The sequence below is a fragment of the Bombus terrestris genome, chromosome 6, assembly GCF_910591885.1.
Source record: "Bombus terrestris chromosome 6, iyBomTerr1.2, whole genome shotgun sequence".
NCBI lineage: Eukaryota > Metazoa > Arthropoda > Insecta > Hymenoptera > Apidae > Bombus > Bombus terrestris.
The window spans coordinates 10,480,674-10,507,132 of record NC_063274.1 but is presented as its reverse complement, the minus strand read 5'-3'; the positions used below and the strand labels follow the sequence as shown (position 1 = coordinate 10,507,132).

Below are 26,459 nucleotides of genomic sequence, written 5' to 3'. Positions count from 1 at the left end.
ATATATCGTTTCAGGATGCTGGCTCTGGCTTCAGTAAAGCACGTATTGTTAGGTTGAAAGCGACTCTACCTGCTCTTTGATCAGGTTTATCATTTGTTGGGTGGTTTTTGAAAATAATGGCGAGCGTAAAAAGGAAATAAAGAAGCAGAATTTCAGAATTTGTAGGTGTTTCTTTTTTACAATTTCGTATTCTTCTTACTGTTGAAATTTCTAGAAATGCATTGTGCATACATTTCCATTCGTACGTATTAAGACACACATAAGAAGTAAGGCTATTCTCAGAGATCATTATAAAACTAGAATTATTATCTAACTTGAAACTTATCTAATGAAAAATCTCAAGTACTCCAATGATTAATGTTATGAGTCTTATGAAAAATATAAATATAAATCTACCAAATCTTGGTACTCTGCGTTACCACTTTAAAATCACAACGACACAGCATACCTAATTCTCAATCACGATCGCGGAGCAGGACGTTCGTGCGAAGATCACGTGAGGATCGTCTCTCTCGCGGCGCGAAGGAGTTTCAGAAAATCGATCGGGCCTCCATTCTCTCTACCGTGCGTTGCTCCGTGAACCGGTTTAAAGCAGTTCGACGCAGGGTGGTTTTACTAATTGGTGCTGAGCATCGATTACCGACCACCTTTCCCCTTCGCCCGTCTCCTGCCGTGTCGATGCACCGCGTTTCCTCGTTCCCCCTTCAATTTCTCTGCCATATTCGAAGACCTCGGCCGCCAATAATGCGGCCCTCAATTTCCTTGCCCCTTAGTCCTTCTTAGTGCAAAGTCCGTTCTTATCGATAGCATAACAACTATTGGGCTAACTCGTGCTTTCGTACATAATTTCTCAACTTGTTAATAATAACGATCGAAAGGAAGATGGAATATCGCGAGTATCGTAGATGATTTTAGGAATAGTTTCGAATATTTGAATATTGTTACGTGTATGTAATCACGCGAAGTGGTTTGGAGAACAGGAGGAAAGACAATTTTTAAGCCGATCGATCTCCTGCAGTTACGTAATACGTGTCTTGTAGATGGCATTTCTGGGTTGGAAATAGGAGGATAGAGTACGTGGACAGGGGGTGATTCAATTGATTACACGGCTCGTCCGACAAACGAAAAATTTAGGATTCCGGTTACGTAAGTTGGCTGGCCAATGCTCTTGGCTTCTCGAGCCGACAGTCTGGGTTTAGGAAAGGTTGGAAAGTCGCCGAATTTATGATCGACAAAGGGTTAATGTTGGCTTTAGCGTTATTTTATGTATCATGTTTGATATATATATATTGGTGATAATATAAACTTGCTTTCATAAGTATAACTGGAATCCCATTCATACTCTAAACTCACTGTCATTATCCACGACTTTTATTATTCACTGTTTTCCGAACGATTATTCTAAAATCCCTTCTCCGGATCTCAACACCATATCCCACCGCTAGAATCTCAGTGAATTCCAACAAACAAACCAACGAGGCGCTAAACGTTAACCGTTTCTTCTTAGCGTTGTATCTCAGAGTCTACTTCCATCCGAGAGTTTCCACACCGAGAAGGCATCGTCGAATAGGTTCACCGAGCGACCAGGGCATAATTAGCCGGCACAATGGCGAAGAAGCCGGTAAACTCGTCATTAATCACACGCTCGGTTTACACGAGAGCACCTTGGCCATCTTCCACCGCATATTAATTATCGCGTAGGCGTTGCTGTCTTTGTTCACTGGACGTACAACACTACCTTACTTTCTTCGAAAAATCAAATCTTCAACGTCCAAGTGAAAGATCGTGAGCAAACATCGATATTTGGATCATCCGAGAGTATATCGAATTTCTTCGTATTATGAATCAAAAAATGCCGCGAGCCTACGATGCTTCCTTAGAGCCTTTAGCGTTTAGACTATGTTACTATCATCCTCTGACGACTGCAGACTCGATGGAAGGGTAAACTGTTCTAGTTTTGACGCCTGTCGCTTGCAGCGCGACAATGAGGCCGAGATGAACAGTGTTTTTGGTTTTCAGAACAGTGTTCCCAGGTAACTGACATCGTAACAGTTTAAAGTCTGCCGTGTAGTTAAGTCGAGCAGAAAAATAGAGGTGAGAATTTTCCGAGTTAAATCGAGGAATTAGTCGAACATGGATAATTAAAATTTATCGAATATACCCCGGAGTTCTTTTATCACATAATGTTAAACATTTATCACAGTACGTAATTTCTTATCTAAATCATCTTCATTAAATCTATAAATTTCATTGATTCTGTTTCCTATATCCAGTCAAATCCATCCCACCATAGTCATCGATAGTCAATCATATGGTATATCTAGTGTTAAATCCTCATAGCCACTCATGTACCAACATACTTGCTGATCCAAACCATCTTCATCTAAACCACCCCTCTGCAATTTTATTTTCTCCATCCACTCAAATCCACGTAGTCGCTGTCACCGATGGTCCATCGTACAGCATTTACCTTTCCACTCATCACTTCCGTCGCGGTGCAAAGAACGCTTCCCGGATCAAAGTACCAAAACGTCAAACTTCGTTTGAGGCGTCTCGACGTATCCTCTCTTTGCGTGAGGCGATAGCGGGCAGAGGCGTGCAACCCCATCGGCGCACCCTTTCGTAGTAGCGCTCATCACTGGTACCTGTGATGGCCTCTGCGTCCCCATATCAGACACGTATGGGAGTAGACAGAATATACAGAGCACTAAATGCCGCTATCGGAAATCGATATCGGGGAGCCACAGGCAGCAGCCACTCTTCGTACCCCATTCCCTCCCTTCCCCCCCCTCTCTCTTCTCTCTCTCTCTCTCTCTCTCTCTCTCTCTCTACCTCTCTCTACCTCTCTTTACCTCTCTCTATGTCCTATCGAAACCCTTCCTTCACTTTTTCTTCCACCTACCTCCGTTGCTCTAACCACCACTTCCTCTTTTTCTTTTCGTCGTCTCCCCTTTTTTCGATTCTTGCAATTTCATTAGATCCTGCCGTTGCTCCTGACGGTTTGCGCTCGTTCCTCGAGTCGGCTGGAATTTTTCAAAGGGTTGAAATCAGCCGGCGGTTCAGGGGAGAGTCGCTCGGTTTCATTCTCGTAACTCCATTCGAAATTCTTTGAGGATGCTTGTTGCGTACGGAAGTTGTCTTTTGAACTTGCTTATAAAGTTTTGCAAGTAACGCTAGGACGATGTACTGGCTATAAAAGATATTTGCACATACAGCACGTTATTTGCATTATTTTCCAATGAAGAATAATTTTCCAATTATTTTTATCGGATTCTACGTTTCATTTAGGTAGCATCGAGTTTTTGTTTAGATCCCATTTCTTTAAAGTAAAGGCGTGAATACGCGTACAAACTTGAAGCGTAAAATCAACAGAATATATCCTCATAGAGAGAGAATTAAGGAGATTAACGATTAGTTAAAACAATGATACGTAATATGACTATTTATTTAAGACTAGACCTGCGTCAAGCTTTAATCTATTCAGTGATACATATGCAGATGTTTGAAGTAGTATTCGTCAATACTATAGCGAACGAGAATTTTGCACTTTGTATCAAGTACTTTGAACAAATGTAGCAAGATTTTTAATTCAAGATCCATAAATATGTTAAAGTAGATATTATAAAAACGTCTGACGTTCACATTTTTTCGACCCTGTGATTTAAAACTACGTTATCTTAGCAACGTTTATCTTGTTTCTTTTTTTTTTCTGAGAATCTTTCATCAACGAAGAAAGAGAGATAAATGTTACCTGCACTTCGACCGAGCATATTGATCGAACGTTCGATAACGAGGAACGTTATCGTCGGAACACTCGGTTGGAGAACGCTCGTTCGATCACACCTCTGTGAAATATTATAATTGACGATATTGCTCGTGAACGAACGAGCAGGGAACGTTCTGGCGCGATAGGGGTGTTTTCGGGATGTTGGGTGTCATTTATGACGAATTGTAAGCTCGTTCGCCTAAATCGGTGTTCCTGTTACAGGGCCAAATATAACAGGGCTTCGTTGAAATTGATCGATATTACGCGGTACACGTAGATATTTTTTAAATAACGTTTTTTGTATTCGGAAACTTACCATTGGTTGGCAAAATATGATCGATTTCATCGAAATAACTTCGAAATTACTAAAAACGTAGGTATAAATCTAATATTCACCGTTATTGGACTGAGGTATACGAGTAAATAAAGCATAGGTGTCTTTCCTTTTTAATTTCGCTTTTGGTTACGAATATTTGCTTCAATTCTTCAACTACGAATCCACGAATGATTTTAGAAATTTTATTTAGCTATTCCTATCGTAATTGTACAATGTTTGTACAATTTCAAATAAGAGGTAGTTACAACTACACTGTTTTCAAATAAATTTCCTAATTCGGATATGATATTCCTCTTAACACCACTCGCCACGTGTTCTCCTGCTTGTTCTTTTCGAAATCCTAGAAATGCTTTAGAACAGCATGCCAACTTACTCGCTCATTTAGCAGAATCGCGCGCGCGCATTATCCGATAATTTGCTGCACGATACTGGTATACTATACCGATCAACGCGTGCAATTATCCTCTGTGCCCGTCGTAAACGGTCATTTTCGCGTATGCGTATGAAGAAGAGCTCGTCGGAGGTAAAGAGGAAAGGAGGACGCCGCGAAGGAAGGGTGCGGTGGCTGCACGAGAACGAAATTCGAGAAAGGTGGAAGAAAGGGGACGTTGTGGGAGGGATGAAAGCTGGAAATCACAGAGAAAATAGCAGACAGACGTTCTCTTGTTACATTAAACGACGTAACGCGATGTAACACGCTTTGAGACGCGGCCTGGCGAGCCACGCTTTTAATTCGTCGGCGATCGCACGCACTTTACGAGGCGAGTGCCTCGAGGAACTCGTCGTTGAGCGACTGCGCTCAGTTTCATCGCTTAACCCTTTCGAATTTCTGCACGACGTATGCGTATACGAGTTACACTCTCGTTTATAAATTACAGTATATGTGCTTAATAATTTTAAATCAGATATGCCTTAATTTTTGTGCAACGTTTCTCAAAACAATGTTATTTGTCAGATATTTTTGATCAAATTCCAATATATTAATTATATTCTTGTAGTGAAACGTTCGTAGTGTTGTAAATTAGCGAGTAACATTTATGGCGTAATACATGTTATAGTGTGCCCTTTCGGAGCCACGAAAATCACTCTCCTACCAGTCGTTCAACCGATTTGTCATTCTCGTGTCTGCTTGTTCTTTCTTGTTCTACTCCGCTGTTAGTTTTAATGATAGAAGATGCAAATCTACAGACGTAGTCCGTCTTAACTTCGTGTGGAAACAGTTGAAATTTTAATCAAACAACCAGTTCGCGGAACAGATTTACAATATTTGTCACATATTGCTTCCTGCAATGTAATAAAATTAAAATATTCGTCGATACGTGATGAGGGTTTCATTTCATAAATATTTTATTTTTAGACGTGAACGATATTATAGAAGAGAAGGTGTACTTTATAGATCGATCGATATTCTTTAAACGTTCATTTTCCCCGCAGTTTCCGGCAAAAGAACGCTTCCGCGTTTCCGATATACTTCAACCCCTACGCGCACATATTCCGTAGATGGCATAATTAAATTTAATTAACTCTTTAGCGACGACAGGGGAGTGGGGAGCGCAAATAGATACGCGCCGCGCGGAAATTTAAATGTCCATCGCATGAAAACGCACGGTTCTAATTAAAAAGCCGCAACTTTCGTGGATCGCCGCTGAATTTAAAAACTAAATTACTATCGGGACGAATGAAATTAATGTGAATCCACAGGAAAAGAAATTCACTAATTAACCGTTACTACATATACGTGTACATTCCCTTTTAACTTAACTTCTATTAAATCAAATATTATATAGTTACATAAATAACTGGTTTTTTAGTTCAAAAATATATATATTCCAAATATTATTTGTGAATTATAAGTAAGATAAAAAAGAAAAGTATACATAGAATTTTTATTATTAACGCACATACGATCAGTTATGTATACATAAAGAAATTATTAAATACTTACTTGTACAAACAGGTCCATAATTTTCATTTGCATCTAATATTGTACAATAATTGCGAAATAAAAATGGTACAAAAATAATACCATATCCGTTTTGACGAAAAAGATCGAGCAGAAATTTCATCGATCGAAGCGGTTGAAAACGAAACAACGCGGCTGAAAGTTGTCCTCGAGCAGATTTTCCGCGTGCAAGTTTTACCGGCAGCGTGTTCTCCGGTTAATATCCGTTTGTTCGAAAGCAGGAAGAGAGGTGTCGATCACGTCTCGTGCGTGTCCATTCCGTTACGTCCAACGCTGGGACTCGATTCGCTGGACTAATGTTGCCTCAAAGCACTTCACCGATCAACGCCTTCCTTTGAAGCATGCAATTTATGCTTCGCGTGACAGAAAGCGGAGAAGTTTTCGCGACGGTTATTTATGTATCCTTGCGCAACTAAATTCGATTAAACGGGCTTCCTCTTTACGGCTAAAATTGGGATACATTAATTTCGTAACTAACTTTGCGTTGTGGAGAGAGAGAGAGCTTTCGAAGCGCTACCAGAAACTTCGGATTAGCAACATTTGTTTCAATTTTATCATTCAAACTGAGCTTTTGTGCTTGAAATTATATTTTTTAAAAGATTCCTGTGACTGAAACATACTCAACATACTCGATATAAAAGAACCATACTTTTACATAATTTTCTACACAACACATTGTTATTTCATGTACAAGAGCGTCCTACCTTTTTTCTTCAAGTATATGCACAAATATACGTTTAACTAATGAAACAACGTGTATTTTCATTACTTGCTGTTTGATTTGTCTTCCTAAATCTTTTCACCAAGCCATGTAATAGTCACTACTACGAATCTATCAGTCCTCTTTTCCAAACCTCGTATTAATCAAAAACGAAGTATTCTGAGAAATGATATATCTCATTGATTATAATTCTCATCCAAAGATAACCATAACAAATTAACCCTCATCACACCAATTCAAAGTTAAACAAATCCAAACCCGTGATAATCTACGATCCGAAACCTTGCTCGGACCCACCCCCAGAAACACCCGCAACCCTGAGACAGCGCCGATAAACGTTAGAAATTACAGCCGGAGCTGGCAGAGCGTGGCTATTACACACCATAACCCACTATACCTCCTTATCAAGCCGGCGGCTGAGGATCGACCCGTCGACCAATTAGTCGCGCGAGGCGTCACTGCGAAATTTAAAGGGTACACGAAGAGGCACCGATCGATCCGATGGATGTGCGCGCGCGCGATCGCACGGTTCATCGTCTATCCAACCGGAGTCAGAAGCATCGGACATACACGGGGCCCTTTGCCACGTCGTCGTCGTGGAGGTAGCAAATCATCGAGTTACGCGATATTTGCACCGGCGTGCAGCCTGAATACGGTGTCTATCGACCAGGAAGCCGTGTGTGCAACGACGACTCTACGCGGAAAGTGTCCCTACGTCCGAGAATATTACGCCAGTGACCAACAAGCAGGCCCAGTTCACTCAAGTTCTCATCGACGAGGATCGCTTACGGCGTGCAATCCCCCGCGTGAACCGTATTCAAGCGTTTCCCTTTCACGGCGTTACCCGACCTCTTCGGTTCACTACATTCTTGCTCACCCCTTTCCACGAGTCATTAACCACGCGTTAAATTGTAGCGCCCTCTCCTCTACCTGGCAGCGACACGCGGACACGCTCTCGAACCACTCCAGCCCGAAAATTTGTCACCACCCCCTCGAAGAGCTTGTTGACCGCCATCGTGACTCTCAGCAAATCGATTCTCTCCCTACTTTCGTTTGCATACTACCTTTTTCATCATGCGTAAATACGTAAATATGTTTGGTAGAGGGAGGGGGAGGGAAGAGTAAGAATGTGTTTTGCAGGATCTAAAGAGTTATGGAACTCTTTAATTAACTCTTGCATTTATTAACACGTGAACCGTGAAGCTTCTTTTAGCTTTAGAGAACGTTCTTACATTATAAGTTCCGACGAGATCAGATAAAGAGAAGTTCTCGGAAATAAAAGTTCTGGTTTGAATAGAACTTATAAATTATACAGATGAAAATTTTTCTATAGTAGAAACAGATATTTTATTCATCAATATTGAAAAAGTTCTCAATTATCGTAAAAACTATTGAATATTATTCAATGGATAATACTACAATATTGTATTTATTACATAAACTAATTACATAAATTAAGTATTTATTACAGTGAAATTGACATTCCGAGTATATCATTTATTTGGAATATTTACGTAGATAATTCATAGTTCCAAGCTTGTCCGTGTTTCTCTTTGAAACGGACAGTAAGGAAGTTAACGCTGTTACTGAATACTATCACGCTGAATAGAAATAATTAACTAGTATAATAATACGTAGACGTATATTCATATATCCTATTATATTACGTACTATACACTATCTATATATTGTATTATAGAATTTCTATGTATTTTAGTTTATGTAAATTGTAAAAAAATGTTGTTGTATTATTCTTGGCAAGCTCTTTTTTCTACGCGATACTTCTTGTAAAACTGTGAATGTCATGTTATGATTCTCATACCTTTGAAACAAGTACCTAATAGTTCGGTACTTTTATTTATCTTATGAAATCTTTTTCAACGCATATTATAAAATAACTTGTTTGCATGAAACTTCTATTATATTAGGTTGTCCCAAAAATTTCTTTCATTTTCTAAGAAAATAATAGATGCACAACATCTTTTGTTTTATATTATTTTACTAAATTATTTATAACCGAGTTTGTTCTATTGGAAATACAACGCAATTTAAAGAAATTCCCAAGGATAACATCTCTTTCTATGGAAACTTTTCATTTTTTAAGAGAAAATATTTTCTTAAGTGAAACATAAATTCGAACAAAAATTCTCTAAAAACGAAAGATAACTGTTTATTTCAATCTTTGTGTTTCTGAGATGCTGTTAATTAATGAACTGTAGATGTTTACGCGAATTTACTTTGTATCTCTGTGGGCGTACGCAAAGAAATGGAACTCGTTTCTTTGTGAAATTGTTCGACCTAATAAATATTGTAACAAATATTTTATTTTGGTTATTTTCTCAATTTCAGGATGTTGCGTGTATGCTATACATTCTTACATATTTGAGTTTCCCGTAAAAACGTACTTAAGTATCTGTTAATGATGGTATTTCTCATCGCACAAGGCTTATCCACGGGATTGTTCTTTTGATTCTAATTTTGCCTGGTGCAATATCGAGCTGGTACGTTCGGAGTTGTTTTAATAAACTGCTCGGTGTTGTCGAGATGATTTGTTGTGCCTTTATTACTTTATCGCTTAGCAAGATCTCGTGAATGTTTAAAGTTTCTAGTTGATTAATATACCGTGTTATTACGTTGGTATGCTGTGTATGTGGTATTTTCAGGTTGTACGATCTGCGAGATTCGTACTCTATTAAATTTACATTTTAGTTTGAAGGGTTAATTAAAAGAATCGCTCGGGACGATAACGATAAGTAAAAGTCAACCAACGTTTATCGTTTTATAAAATCGAGCATCGACCTTCGACCGCGGGTTTGTCCGTTTTTAAATCAATCGTTTTCTCTATTCTTTTCTACGAATTCTCGCAAAAATATTTAAACTCTTTCTCCTCTTCTTCTCCGTATCAAGCCCCGACAATGTCAAAACACGTTTTAAACGTTGATTCAATGATTTCGAATAAAATTTATCGGACTAAAATAAAATCATGTACTTTTTAATACATTGATCGATCCACTTTCCAACAAAAATTCGCAGCTCTCTACAAAATGTATAAAAAATACATTACTTGTACAAACATAACATATACGTATTTTGATGTAAAAGACAAGCAATGAGACATCAGAAAATATCATGAAACTTAAATGTTCGTAGCACATCTTCCCACCTTAATCAATCAACTCGATCAACTTCCTTCCACGCCTCGAGTCAAAACTGCTCGATTCACTGTGGACGTAGCCAAGAGTCTGTGCTCGTGTGTATAGGTTCAGAAATATTGCGCTTGTTTCGAGACCGCATACAGGAAGCGGCACGGGGCCCTCGTACACGATGATGATGGAACGCTGAGAGCGACGGGCATACGCGAAAGATTCCTGCTGGTAATCAGCTTAATTACCTTCCGCTCGAAAGTCCCGGACAACGTGAGCCGGTTAATGCATGGCGACTAATTGACCGCTGTAAGGGTTCACGAGCGTGGCCATTTAACACCGGCGATCGTGCGCAGTGTGAATCATAATAATAGAACAAGTGCTGGATGCTGGCGCGAGCGCGTGCGTGTTAATCTTTCAAACGTTTCAACCATTCGACTGGTTCTGTTTAACCCGCTGCGCCGCGCCGTTTTGTCGTATTTTACCTTTCTTTGTGCGAGAGAATACGAAGGAATTCTCCTTGAGAGAGAATCGGCAGATTTTGGCTCAAGGGTTTTCATTGAATTTTTAGTGCAACTAGAGGATACAAGCTGTGTTACCTATGTACATAACATTCAATGAGAATTGCGTATAGTTGTTGTTCGAAATTAGTTGCAAATCGCGAAGCATTTCAAGTCTACGTTTATTTTCAGTATGATGAAGTGATAATTGACCTACATAATTATTATCAAAATAATAGCTTAAGCATCATTTATATATTTTAAAACGCTATTTCTCGTCGAAGAATATACTTGTCTTCCTGAACTTTCTAATTAAATTTTACCAAAAATCGCTACAATGAACAAACGTGTACACAGATTCTGTACCAACAAAATTAGTACTGTGATATAACAACGTATACGTTCAACATTCTATATTCTACTTTCTCAAAAACGATTGATCATCATTAAAAAAGAAAAAAGAAAAGAGGGACTAAGTAATTACTCGCGATATTTCCACGCATATAGTAGGAAATATTGCACATCTCCACGTACATAGTCATCCGGCCAATGGTTGTCGATTTTGCGCCGTTGTTTTTCAGAGAGCGTGGCGGCCCCGCGCGATAATTAGCTACTTAAAACGTGGGTTTCTCGCCGCCTGTCCCGCGGGGTGGCGCCGACGCGAGGCCGCTCGATGAATCGCATTCTTGCAGCCACGATAAACGCGTAATGCGTTCTTCTCCCTTCCTGTCCCTTTTTCCTCTCCATCCCCTTTCCCCCTGTTCTGTTCGTTGCTCGTTTCCATCCGTGGCGCGAGATGCGCAGATGCAGCGAGGGGTCGAGTGCAGTGAAATTAAAATTATCGCGACTGCAACGCGACGTGAGGCGTTTTCGTCGCTACGGGTGTTCGCACTGACGCAAAGCTGTATACGCGATAACGAGCGCCCCACGAAAATTGCCAGTGACAGAATCGACTCGAAAATGCGAACACGCTGTTGAATACGAAGGATATGTACAATGTCAGGACTGCTGCTCTTTTGAATTTTTTATTTTTATCCGAAGTGTATCAATTTTGTAGAATTTTGTATTTTCATTCAACGTTAAATGGATGCTTTTAGTCATTGATGTTAGAATATTTGATGTTGAAAGCGGTTGTTCGGTACGATGGAAATATTCATGACAGAGGTGTTTCAATTATAGGATCATTGTAAATGAAATCGTGACTAACGTTCTAACGCAACGCAACGATTAAATCAGATTCGAGCCTTTCGTTATAATAATATTTAAAACATAATCTTTCATGGCGCTAGCTTAATTTGACTTGTTTCATTCCTTTATTGATGTCCATTTAGAAAAGTACGTTCTATTATTCGTACTGTTGCATGCTAGAGAATCTTTCTGAAATTCTTTTGGTTTATGCATGGAACATAAATTAATGTATAAACATTTTTCTCGTCAGAGACGTCTACATATGAACTGCTCAGAAGCCACACATTCATCAACTCCATAAATAGAAAAGTGAGAGAGTAATGACGATATTACCGAACATTATAGAAATTAAATTTCACCTTGGAACGTACAATTTTTCGTATTATTCCCAGCTATTTGTTCTTTGAGGAGTACAATTCTAATCATATGCTGAATTTTCTGCTGAACTTATTAGCTTCTTCTTCGCTCCTATTCTAAGCTCAAAGATCTACGAGTCGTGTACGGAAAACAACACGAAACTCCGTCATGCAATCGAACGAAAAACCATTTGGCAAATCGGAACCGTAAAAACAATGAATCATAACGCATCCAAATCTATTGCTACTCGTATTCAGAGGTAGTCCATACGCGAGATTGTTGGAGTTCTAATTATTAGAAGATCCTATAATTTGCATTAGCTGGCAAGAGTCGGCTCGCTATCTCGCGGTACATAAATTTATCAGCGTCCCGGTGATTTCCCCGACGTGTTCAAGAGGTTATATTGGGAACGTCGATGCGTTCGCCTGTTGGTTCTCTCGCCACTTACACGAGAGTTCTACTACACGGCGGGTTCCTCGAATCGACCGTGCAATCGGAACGTGTACTCGTTGCCACTCGAACGAAGGAAATGTAGTCACGACGAAGTAAGAGAGAGAAGAGGAGGGGGATAAATAGAGAAAGATGCTAAAACAGGAGGAGGTAGCTTCGTGAATAGTATAGCAATGGAAAACGAGTAACGATAGGGGACGAAGAAAAGGGATAGAAAAAAATGTTTAAGTTACGGTAGAGACGAGGACGCTATAGGCGCGGGTCGCGTGTGGCCTTCGAATTCTTCACGGAACTTGGCTCGCTACCCTCTTCGTTTTATCCGGCCCTGTCACCGTCACAGTCACGTGACCACACCCTCGCGTGTGCCGGAAAATACCCTCTGTATTTCACCTTTTAACGTTCGCCCCGTTTCATGTTTGCAGCTGTTGTTACCGCTATTTTCATCCATTCTTTACTCCTTACGCGAATACGAAGATATATTTGCACGGTGACAACATCTTCTGCACTTGCGTATCGACAAATTTTATTAGTTTTTGATCGGTGGTTTGTTGGTATTGCTCGTGGGAGTAGCTAAACAGAAGAGAGGAAATTAGGAATTGTTTCTCTGAGCGAGACACACCTGTTATATAAACGTTTATAAAACGATCATTTCAATTTCTGTTTTCCTAAGGGCACGCCTTCGTTCGAAGGTGCGGTTTTAAGGACGCGTGTCTTTGATTGAACCGATCGATTTGACAGTAATTTGGGAGGTATTTAAATAGATAGTAAGCAGTGGACATTTGTATTATTGTTACAAGGATGCTCGTATAAGATTGAAGCTTTGCATAAATTTCGGTGTAAAAATATTCAAAGAATGGAAATCGGGAACAATTTTGTGATATTCTTCGCTAGAAAATAGAAAAATTGCTGGAAAAAGAAGTGATAAATAAAATATAGAAGTTATAGAAACCGTGGAAAATTTAAAGAATACAGAAACGTGGAATGGAAAATATATAAATATCAACGTTCTCGAGTATGTAAAAATATTCGAACATAGAAAATATATAAATATTGAAATATAAGTCCAAAATAACACAAAACATAATCCTCCGATTGTTCCCAGCGATATAGAATAAAGAAGAACCTTATAATATAATCATCTACAATCGCTATGAATGGCGTGCAGGTTAAGCACCGTTTTAGTTTGTAAACGGAGAATAAAGAGGAACCGTTTCGTTCGCGAACCTGATCGGTTAGCCGAACAGATCCGATCGAAGCTTATCGAGTAGCTCGGTTAGGAGAAAGGCTGTCGTGTCCGACAATAGGTATGGCTGTACTACTGAAAAGCGGCTTCTCTCGTGTTGGGCTACTTCACTGCCGCGATCTGTACTTCGGGTTGCCTCGAAGAGCGATTTAAAGATCGGAGCACGGAAACGAGGCAAAGAGATGCGAAGAAAGCGAGACACGGAGAATTCTGTCCTGTGTATCGAGATTTTATTTTCTTAAAACGACGATGCAATGGCCAGCCGTGAGGCAAATTCTTCGATTCGCGAGATATCTTGCGTGACGTACTGGTGCGTCGATCTCCAGCAGAAACGATGCGCTTTTAATGTATAAGACAGAGTTTGGAAGGGATGACAAATATATTAAAATGTTAACGAGGAGAAGATTAATACGTGTGTAATACTTATAAAAGATTTAGTAAGGCGAAATATTTGCTGTTTTTACAGTAAATGAATTTATGTAGGATTGATAGACTTAAATATTTTGCGTGAATACAGAAGGATAGAAGAATAATTTACATATTTAAGTGAAGTAATATTGGATTGATATATATTGTTGAATTATTAATACTTCTTAGTAAATTTGTTCTCGTTTAAATGGTTAAATTTAGACGGTGAAATTTTTTGAGGAAGAAAGTTACACGTTAGCGTGAATAGTAAAAAGATCGCCTTGCGTGAGGCAAAAATTATAAATTCAATTTAAAAGGACGAAAGTTTCGTGCATAGAGATTAACGAAACGGAAACGTGCAACAATGAAGATAATGAAAAGGAAGTGGGTACAGTAAGATAGGAAATGGAAGAAATTTTTGAAGATAATGGTTATACAAGCATGAAATTTTAACACATCAAATTTTGAAAATAAAATTTATTATTTGATTGATGGAGAAAGATATTATGAATAATATAAATTATATCTATAAATTTATAAGAATGCTTTGAAGGAAAACTTGTATGAAAAGTATGTGTCTGACTGGTAACGAAAGAGATGCGCTCATGAACTTCTCCATAGCGAGTTGAAACTGTCGGGATGCACGTGTGAATGCTCCAAGTAGAATGTGGATGACCGGTTAGGCGCGAGAAATAACGATTCCATGGTTCTTGGACGAGCTACAGTTCTCCGCGTTTGCGTTCCTCCGTCCAGTTTCTTTTCCCTCGTTTTATTCTCGCGATTATTCTCGACAATATAGCGCATACTCGTCTTTGATCGCTGGCTGCACAGCTTATTCAACAGAGTTTCTTTTTTCCCCTGATTTTCATTGGAATTCGATGAAATTTTTCTTATCATATTTAATGTTAATATTGACGTTTTTTTGTTTAATTTAAATAATATTATTCATATCTACCATTTTCTTTTTTTAGCTCGATTAGTCTTTCGAAGAATTTTAAAGCTATCGTTTCTGTGTTAAAAAGAAAATCTTGTGAATTTTTAAATTTTTCGAATAATTTATTTAAATGCAAGTACCTACCATCCATTTGCATAATTTTCATATTTTACACATCCTGGAAAGTGTACGCCAAAGGGTATAGCTCGATGGAACTTCGAAACTAGGTGAATAACTCCAACGATCTATATTTCAGTCTTAAAACGTTTCAGTCTTAACACTACGTGACCTAAAATGCACGCTATTCTACTTCATAAAATCATAATTTATCCTACCACCATAGCCATACAGCTCTTTCAAAAAATGTATATTCTACTTCAATTATTACGTCAACACAAAATATGATACAAAAGACACATATTACACCCGTAATATTTTAATAAAGCACAGAAAATTCATATTTTTGTATTAATACAATATATATACTTTGTGACCATAAATTTTCGTGCAAACATTGTATTTGTTCGAGACATGATTTACGAATACTTGATACGAGCGTGTAGAAAATAAAAGATAGAAAAGGGAAAAATATATCTGTTGGTGTATATGCACTATTTCAGATATTACCAGATCGGATGAAGTATCTAGCGATTTTCTCGTTTCCCTTTCTTCCCTTATTTCCTATGGGAAAAGGAATTATCACGTATCCTCGACTGTATCGCTGTGCTGTTCGGTTAACTTTTCAAATTGGATTATTTGCCAGTAGGGCACGGTTCTCGTAGTTTCGTGGTTGGACACCAACGATACCTTTTTGCTTTCGAGGTAGCACCAGGATTGTTTAGTTTCTGCCCTTGGTTCACGTAGATAGCAATTCATGAAATTAGAAATATTTGTTATTCTAATAGATATTAATTCTAAGATATCAATCGAAATTATTTTTTTACTGAATATATTCACTATCATAAATGTTCCGAAACTGTGACAGATTTTAAGCAAAAGCTAATAAGTTGGAGCACTGCTATTAATAGGCCATCTATAGGTCAAAGTATCGAAAGTTTATTCAAGCAGTTAATGTCAAAAAATATCTACTTTGGTACTTCTCCGCTAATTATCTCTTCGTAACAATCTTCTATATTTGTTCAAAGGGTTAGAACATATATATTATAATTATTCAAGAAAAAATGTCCTCATTATTTTACGTTTATTACCATCGTAGTAATGATATTTAAGTACGTAAATTTTCTTATCGAGAACGCTATCTCTGGCTTTTTAGATCAACACCTCCAGATTATCTTTAATATACCTTATACATATTAGTTCTAATTTATAATCTCGATTAGTTTTTATCTTGAATGCTTATCAAACCGTTTTCTCAACCTCAATCTCAAAGTAAACATTTGACTTCGCAAATGAAGAGAACACAAAATGTTGATAGGAGCAATTATTTCCACACAATCAGGAAAAATCTGAAAATTAAATCCCTTCGATAACAAGACCCAAGATGTCTGGTTTCAACGTTCACGGTGAAGGTCTTCATTTCGAAGATCGTTCCCGCGAAGATAATCACGCGATGCTCATATTTGTACAGTTAAAAGGATCAACGGAAGCGCATTAGAAAAGGGAAGGTTGTATAATTCATCTTGCGTAGTCCAGCTACAATTCTCTCGGCCGTAGCAAGTATCAGGGATTCTCTCGTCGCAGTTTCTCGTTTCTTTCTCTGTGAGAGGGATTACATGATGCAGCAGCGCAAGCACCAAGTACGCCATTGTTCCACGGTGTTAACTTTTCGACCGGATTATTCCGCTGCAATGTTCACAGCTTCCTGTTCGTTAGCCAACGGCCATTTTGACCACTGCTGTTTCGTTACTTTTAAGGATAACGATACTGTTTATAAGATCTTTTAAACAAAGTCAATGATTTCAGATTTTCTTTTTTTATTCGTACATATATCTTTTATGTATGCTGTACGTGTAAATTAATCTGTGTATTGGTGGTGACCCTTTACTGGATGTAAATCTAGCTGAAGTTTGAGTTCATTTAAACGTTAGTTCAAATGAAGAAGGAAGTCCGTCTTTGAGAAACGTACCTAGTTATTTTATATTAGTTCTTATATACTGGAAACCATGTAATCGTGTACACGTTCTGTGCCGTTTAATAGAAACCTAACAAACTCAAATGACGCCTAATCAATTAAATCGATTCCACTTTAATCCGTCGTTGGTGGAAAACCGTGGCGGCGAGCAGATTTTCGCGAATCGAACCGCAAATTGCAAATGCACGCTTTGCTCCCGTTTCAATTTGCTCGAGTATTCGGTTCCGCCTTAATCCCTCGGATTAATTATTTCACCTACGTTCGTGAGATGTCGCGATCCGATAAAAAGCAAATCGCGAAGCCAGCGTTCGACCCTCGGTAATTTCACCAGAACCCTCTCCATCGATCTGTGTATTGTAATATCCCAGCATTTGGTCCATGAATCGATGTTGTTTGACAGTGAACTAGAAATATCCCCATGATTAATATTAGACATAAAGAATTACATTTATTTTTAATACAAATAGAAAATTTTTTCCCTTTATTTTTGAGTTATTTCACCAAAAAAATACTACATTTTTTCAGACGGTAACTTCATCCCCCAAATTCGAATTATAGTACGAAAGATCGGGTTGTATTACGTATGAGATATTTTATTTGTAGGCAAAGTTTCATAATTTTTATAACTTTCGGGTCTCCTAACCTTCGTTGTTAGATGTAACACTGAATATTTTGCTAAGTTTGCTATTAATTGGAAACTAATTGTACAGATACGAATAACAGTTTCGTTTATCTCACTAGACTTCTTTTTAGAAGTTCTACAAGCTAAGAAACGTGGTAGTTGATTATTTTTCTTCAATTCCGGAATTCCACGGGACATGTAACAATCTGAAACCGGTTGATTGCGAGATTACAATTTCAGGTTTTATTACGTGGGATAATCGATTTTCTTCTTGTGTGTGCAGTGACATTTTCGCGAGCGTTATTTAAAATGACGTAAATATCTTTTAGCCTTTAATAAACTTTTGGCAGGATCGAAATTTGCTCAGTGATTTGTAACAAGAGAACGTCACACCTACACATAGTAACCTAACTGAACTCTGATATTTCCTTCCCACACTCAGAACGAAAAGGTCGTCAAAATTTCCGCGTATATTTCAAATATGCGGTCAATCTCGAATATTCTACGATAGCAACAATTTACATCCTGAAACGTTCATCATTTACGCCCACAATCTGCGCTACTACATATCTTTGAATCAGTATCTACGTTTCCATTTAAATTCAACATCTATTTTTGCCTCACGACGTATCCTTGAATTGCATCTCTCAAGTTCTCCAGGTACAAATCTTCAATTTGTAAAATTCTCAATTTCGCTCTTTATTACTATATCCACCAACGGAATCCTCCACTGTTTGCTGTACGATAGTCGAATTACCATGCTAAATGTGTATATCGTCGAGGTCAACATCGCATAGCGTGGAAACGAAAACGGAGGTCACCGTCTGAAGGGACTTGTGCAATTCACCTATGTACAGAATCTTCTTTTCTTCTTCTATCTTGAGCAACGTAACACGTGCGTCCAGTGATGTAAGCAGAGGATTACTTCTCTCGAGTACAATCCGGATTTCTCGTTGCAAACAGACTGGATCCTCCGTCAGAAAATGTCCATTTAAAGGTCGACCTGACTCGGAGCGACATCTGCGTGCAAAAATGTTTCAGCAAATAAAATATTTCTTTGTACGATATGCAATGTATTATGGAATATTAATGTACATCTCTCCGTATTTTTTACTTGGAGAAAAGTGTTCGTGACTCTGTGGTGGTTTCGTTGAGAATCTACTAATGGGCTTATCAGTGAACTTTTCTCGATCCTACCCGTCATCTAATGCTAGAAGTTAAGCGAAATAATAATAGAAGATAAGTGGAATTATTATTGATATGCGTAAAATTAATTTCTAATTATTAACAAACTTAGAAAAAGATTCGATGTAGAGAAACATACGAAGAAATAGAAAGAAATGGAAAATGGAAGAATAGAAAATCATGTTCGTAGCATTCACTGGTGGGCGACGAAAATAGCAGAGTTCCGATACGCACAAGTGCGTACGATTTTGTTCGTCTTCAACTTATTTCAATATCTCGTTCTCCCGCAGCGCGATGTTGCGCTTCCTCTACATAACTCCATTATGGTTTTGTGGATCATTAGGCAGCGATACTTATTTGTGGATCATTAAGCAGCCTCGGATTCCTATGAACTAACTGCTTTGTACGTTCGCCGACTGTTTCCTCGCGGCGGGATGTTTGGTTTCCGGTGACGATCGACAACGTCATGTTTTCCTGTAGATCGCCTTACTGTTTGGTTGTTTGGAAATCTCATCAATTGTAAATCAACTTCCTTATTATACATTTTGTTTGGAAGGGGAAATTGCTGAATGTTATGATTTTGTGCTAATAGATGACATAAAGCTTCATTAAGTTGATTTATATCGAGGTATTATGTTAGAGTATTTCAATCATTCTGAACGAAGATAACAGAAAATGGATAGATTTGTTGCATGTATGAAAATATCTAGTTATTTAGAATAAAACAATCGAAAGATACTCGATCTAAGGTTTGTTCAGATTTTATATTAAATGTTATTTAGAAGACCGTCAAAATTACGCCAAGACAATTTGAAAGTTATTGAAAGAAAATTAAAACAATTTCAATTTATAAAATAGCAGAAATTACATTTTATCTGTATCGTACTTCCTCTCAGGGAGAAATTTTATTTATTTCTAAAATTTCATTTCTTAAATTTCAATCTCATAGACACACAACCGTAAATATATTCACATATAGTGAAACTATTAAACAAAGCATCTAGCAGAAAGACTTATTTATAGAACGACTTAGAATGGTAGAAGCTACTTTCAACAACTTCTGAAATTCCACGTTCAATTTCACTTCCTGTGCCATCAACTTCACCTCTGTAGATTTTACAAAACCAACATCTACATTTCAACTTCATACCGACATCTCCATCCTCTCCTTGCCATTACAACCCAACTACGATCGAAAATCAGAAGCTGAAAGACCTACTAATTTGTCGTCCCCCGGTATATCCTTCAGCAAGAATATATTCGTAGATCGTCATGCAAATCACGAGCGCTATGATTAGCGATTACTGCATCGTGATATTAGTCGCGACGCGATTCTCGCGAGATCTCTGCTCGTGAGTCAGGTTGCTGTGCAACATGTTGACGACGACGGACTTATAAGCGCATTCAAGCGTGTAACTTGACGTTTCCAGTCGTGATAAAGCTGCTTCGACCGGTGTTACTTCCGCTTATAATTTGCATTCCAGCGTGACATCGATTAATAATAGCGATCGATTATCTCAACGATCTTATCTAGCGTCGACTAATGCCTATCAGGTGTTTGGTAGACTTTGGAGAACTTGAGATGTGCAATCTTATAGGATCGTTTCGAATAATTGAGATTAAGCAATTGTATTTGAATTGATTAATGGGTTTCTTGTTAATACAATTGGGGTTTGCTTCTCTATGTTGTATGCTTGGAAATAATTCTCGTAGAAAATTTATATTTGCGTCGTAAAAGCTTATGCACGCGTTTCGTTACAAACTATCATAAAGCTGACAGAACGAAGGTCTGATATTTTTACTGTTCGAGATGACTAACGTACTGAATGAATAGAGCGATGCATTTATTGTCTCAATTGCTCGTCATCTATGATTTTACAGTATTTAACTTAATACGATTACTTACAGTCGACATCGGATTAACCGAGTAGAAACAGATAAATATCGAATCATCTTCAAGTTGAGCGATCGGTAATCGTTCCCGCTAAATTGAAATTTAATTTACACCGACGATTTCTAATAATTTAAGATTGGTTGACTGATCAAAATTACCGCAATAAAAGAGAAAAAAAGAAAACACAACGTTATATAAGTTACTAAGCAACTCATCTAAAATTTATCTATTTCGCTTCTGGTTACAACACGAGACGAGATACCAGCACAGGTGTAGAATATTCCTGAGATCGATAACGTGGCGCTTAGTCAGTCGCAATCACCGGCTCGAATGGATATTATTAATTACACGAGACGGCGCTAACCGTTCGTGTAATTAATAACTAATAGTCAAGGCAGCCTCTAATTTCGAATACCTGCAATACCTGCGGCCAAATATCATCCGTAACAAGTTTGTCAACCTGTCTGCCTCGTGTTCGCCAATTGACCCTGCTGCACACAAGCCACATAATAGCAAAGATGGCGATTATGCGAAACACACGCGTATCACGGGTGCAACGCGTGCAACCGCGCTTATGGCTGCGCCCGGACACGAGTCATCGATCGATAAGCCTCTGTGTTCACGTGAAGGTATGCACGAAGTGCAGAATCGTACGAGGAACACGCGTCGATCGTTAATGGCTGCCGTTCGTCATTAACGATGCTCGATTGCACAGCGTTCGCGATTGGAAATACCCTGGAAATATACTCGATCCGCGAAAATCTCGGAAAGTGTTCCCTCTTTTTGTTCGTGCTCTCTACATACCCGTTCGCGCGTGAATATTCTCGCTCCCGTATACTGTCCGCGTTTCACCCACGTACATGAAAAAAAAAAGAAAAGGATAATGCTCGATCGAGGAATATTATGACGGAGAAAATGGGTGCACGCGAGGAATTTTCAGAGAAAGTTTAGAAAGATGGGAGAGAATGGAAGGGAAAAAGGGTTGATAGGATTTTGATTGTAGGGTTCGAAAGAAGAATCTGTTGACTTTCCTTCTTTTTGAGTTTTTGGGGGTTTTTTTATAGGGATATATTAAGTTGGAAGTTAATTTTTATTGTTACGATACTTGCAGAAAAGTAGTTATTATTTGTAGAATTTATTGTTAATGAGGAAGTAGTACAAATGCACTTTTTTATAAAAACGAGATAAGCCGAGAAAATGATAAATTAAATTTACATTCATTTAAAGAATTTTTCTATGAAATTTTGGCTTTTTGTAGGTTTCTTTTTTTTTAGCAGACTGTTTTTCTTTTTGTTTCATTAAACGTACCATAGAGTGGTTAAGAAAATAAACACTTCCTTTCTATAGACCTAATTCACATCAATCTTTCAATTATCTCTCTCCCCCAATTATTCAAACTAATTATTTCGTCAGCAACTAAATATCCCCACCAATCAAGCATTCTAAATCAAACCTTCCTCATCACTACTTCATCTCATCAATTTCACGCTACATTCATCAACCTGTTTCAACACCATTAAACTCTCTTTCGATCTCTCTCGATTTACTTCCATTGGTGAGTGCATCGAACACTGTATTTCATCCGATGGTACAGAATCCCACACGTGAGAATTTCCATTGGAAACTTTATGACACGTTCGCGAAAAAAGGAGGCTATTTTTATGTCAAAACTGAGAACGTTAATGTGTTGCTGGCATTAATGGCTTATTCTCTGTGATAAAAAAGCTTTAAATTCTTTTATTCTTCGATAGAAGAAGAAGTTTTCGAAAAATGTTATGCACAATAAACTATGGATGAAGTAAAATGTGGTGCGTAATGGTACATATAATGCTAGAAGATCCGAAGGAATCTTGAGATGCTTAAAATGAAACATATTGAACAATGTCTCTAAAAAATATGACCTATAAGTACATAGAGAGATCACATCTAGAAATCAATTACCATGCACATTTTACCACGGAACAAATGGATTTACCATAATAGATATTAAAATTAAAATTCGACAATTCACACTGAACATTCAAACATCTATTACGTTACAAGATCCATCAATCCTGGTAATTTTATTCTGTAAAATTTAATAATGCAAAAATGCACTGGATTCTCCTTTTCGTATAAGAAAATTCGTTCGCCAAGAATCACGATATCAATTTACTATTCGCTGAAACCAGTTAAGATTGACGTGATATACAATATCCAGGACACGCGAATCACAAGATTTGCCTCATTTTGGTTAAACGTTGACGGTGCAACCCCGCAAAGGAACTAATCCACGCAGTTTGACTGGCGATCACGACTTGCTGTGAACGCGTTTAAGCCTTTATTCTCACACAAACAACAATAACCAGAGGAACGAAACGACCATCAACCGTGTCTGAATCTCGATTAGGCTAAAGCAGCGTTAAAGTGTCCTATGGCCCGTAGAAGGCGTCTCTTGTCCCAAACCCATTCTCCATATTAGTATTCCTGTCTGAATGGTCGGTTCAGAGCTCGTCCTTGTCCGCGGAAGCTCCAGCAGTTTCACCAAAACTCCTTCTCTGTAAGCAGCGGATAACAAGACACGTGCTATGCAGATGTCGCGGCCAGCAGCTCCCACCGGGACATCCCGTCGTGATTTAGGCTAATTATGCGCGACCCGACCAGGGTACGAGCTTTCTCCTACAGCCTCATAACTAAAAGCCTATGGTGTTTCCGCCCCCTCCCATCTTACACGGTTGCTCGTTTTCGTGAGACGATGCGGATTACGTGATGGTCTCCTGCAATTTACCCTTGTACAACTGGCTTTTTCTTGCCGTTATACGAAAGGAATTAAGGATTACGGAGGTTGAAAAGAGAAATTTGGATTAATAATTGTTGCAAGGAGATTGGTTGGCGATGAGGGAATGGAAAGCAGTTAGATCAGATTTATGAGTACTGCGGATGTTTACAAATTTGTGGGAAAAAGAATGCAGAAACGCACAGATTCTACATAATGTGCAAGAATATATAAAATATTCAAAATAGGGCTGGTTATAATATTTAGTAAGAAATTTCTTTCTAGATTCTAGGAATGAATCCAAAAGTAATCCTCCGGATGAGCTTGAACCTTGAATCTGTAACAGCACATGCGTCAGAAGACAGTTCAAATCAATCAATCAGTTGTTTTGTGTCGGAGTATCAAGATCGTTAGGATACACGCAATGTAATGATAAATAAACTCTGGGCAAAACAATATCGCCGCTATATGCAATCGTCGAACGAAGTCGAATTTGAATTTTCCGGCTCTCCCCCGTCCAGTATCTATCAGCGATCTAGTCAGCGATTATACACTGTCTTAACGAATACGTTTGTACGAGCGTCTCAACGACGCTATTTATATTTATATTTATTTATTTAATTTAAATATATTTGACAGGTTGCAACAGCATATTCTCGTTAGTCTAACTACCGATCCTCTACCAATCCTCTACAAATCTTTTAACTTTTCCTTCAGACATGTTAAGGGTTTTAATGACAAAAATTGCCTGATACAAGATAAAGGAGCAAAGCAACTACGCTCAGTCAGACAGACTCCACGGGAGAGAATTATTTACTTTTCACAGCACCTGACATAATGGTAGTTACCAGTAGTAGAACGAGTGGCGTCGAAACAGGAGGTCCGCAACCGTCGAGTCTCTAATTACCGTAATGAAGATTATTCGCGGCATGGTCCGCGCAAAAGGGTGCGTCGCTGTCTCGGTGAAATGGACGCGTGACCATGCAGAAATTCCCTAGAATAATCGACCATCTTTTGATATTCAAATATTTTACCCTCTGCAGACTGATTTACTAAAATACGCGGTATTCGCTGCGTGTGTTTAGGAGGATTTTGAAAGAGCTTTTGCTGTTTCTAATGTCACGGTTTTTAAGCGTTGATTCTCCTAGAATGAAATTACGCTAAGAAGCCGTACTTATTTAATTTAAAACTAACTCGAAACTTTGGAACCGAAGTGAAATGTTCTACTTCGGAAGCCTAAGGAATAATTAACAAACATTCTTTTCAAGAACAATATGTAATAATAATAATTGCGAAGAAGTCGATATAGTCAGCGTATTCATCGTAAATTACTATGTTATCACAACTTCTAAAAATCGCCTGTTCATTATATAGCAATCATAAGAGATAATTGTGTATCAGTATCGAAGACTGTGTTCTTTTGTTTGTTCCATACAATGATTATAGTTTTCAAGATACCGGCGGGACCAAGGAAACGCGTCTTATCTCTCATAGGTGATTCCACTTTCAACAATCGCGAACGATCCAATATTGAAACTGATTGCATGTTGATATATCCAATCATTTTAGAGCGAGATGCAAGATATACTAGAAAAATGAAAATGGAAACCTTTTTGTACTTTTGCAATAATTGATCATGTGCGTGGATTGCGTATAAGCAAGAGAAGAAAAGAGAGGAAGAAAAGAGTGATACGAAGGCGTTGAAGAAGGCGTGTTCCGATATTCCATCGTATAAGATATATTTAGAAGCTGGTAGAATTGAAAATTTAATATAAATAGAAGACGATTGAGGCTTGGCTCGATTATGCGTGGCCGGTGCACGCGCCCAAGACCTTGTGACACTTAGGTACGTCGGTCATAAGTCGTTCGCTGTAATAAAGTACTGACGAGGTACCGGATCGGGGCAATTTCCATATGGTGCGTACGAACAAAGGATTGGTGGAGACAGCCAATAAGTGGCCCGAGGCCAAAGAGGAACGCTGTGTGTTCTCATTATGCGATGCTTCGCGTTAGAAATTCGCAAAGAACGAATTTAATTCGCAAGATATGATGGTTGTTTGATAATCTGATTCTAATTTCGATTCGTTCATCTTCATAACTTGGAATAATGAGATACAGCGTATAATGCACGCAGATACACGTACCATAGAACAAGAATTATTTATCGGTACATACACGTTGCTCTCATGTTTGAGATCAGGTTGTACTGTGTCGATTTGTAATTTTTATTTTATTTCCATACGTCCTATCTTTGGATTATCGAAAAGAAGAATCGAATGAAATAAAATGTCAAGCCCAGTTGGCAAACATTTAAATCTCAAATATAAATTATTAAGAAACACGTGGAGAGAGGAAGATCGTTGTTAAACATGGAAACAGACGCCAAAATCAATATGCAAAAATGTTGGTCGAGGTATATTCTTCGAGTTATAGAAGTATTAAATAATTTAAATAATTAAATAATTTCTCAAAAGGATAGTTTCGTTCGAGGATTACAATTAAGCGCACAATGTCCATTGGATCGTACAAAAGAAAAAATTAAGGGAGGCTTAAAGTCGGACTAGATTACCACGACTCGATTGCCGGGGTCAAGAGTCATCGAAGCCATACAAGGGACTACGCTCGTGCCTTCTACTTCCCTCTCCGTCCTTTTTCCCTTCGCTAGCCGGTGGATGAGATATTGAAGAACGGTAGCCATTTTGTATCATTGACCGGGCAACGAGCGACGACAGGACAATAGTCGCCACTTGTCCACCGCTTTTTTGCTAGAAACCAAATTCCAGCCCGCCTGTGGCGATCCGTTGTTCGCCTCTGTAGCGCTGGATGAAAAGCACCGGTCGATCTGATCTACGTTCGACCGTGGATCATACCTTTAGCGCCAAATCATACCGAGCTCGTACG

The 26,459-nt window shown here is 38.4% G+C and overlaps 1 protein-coding gene across 6 annotated transcripts in view; it reads left to right on the top strand.

Annotated features, from left to right (window-relative positions):
• LOC100648747 (neurogenic protein mastermind) overlaps positions 1–26,459 on the top strand; it is a 248,205-nt gene that overhangs the window by 200,657 nt on the left and 21,089 nt on the right. The gene's annotated exons all lie outside the window — the stretch shown is intronic.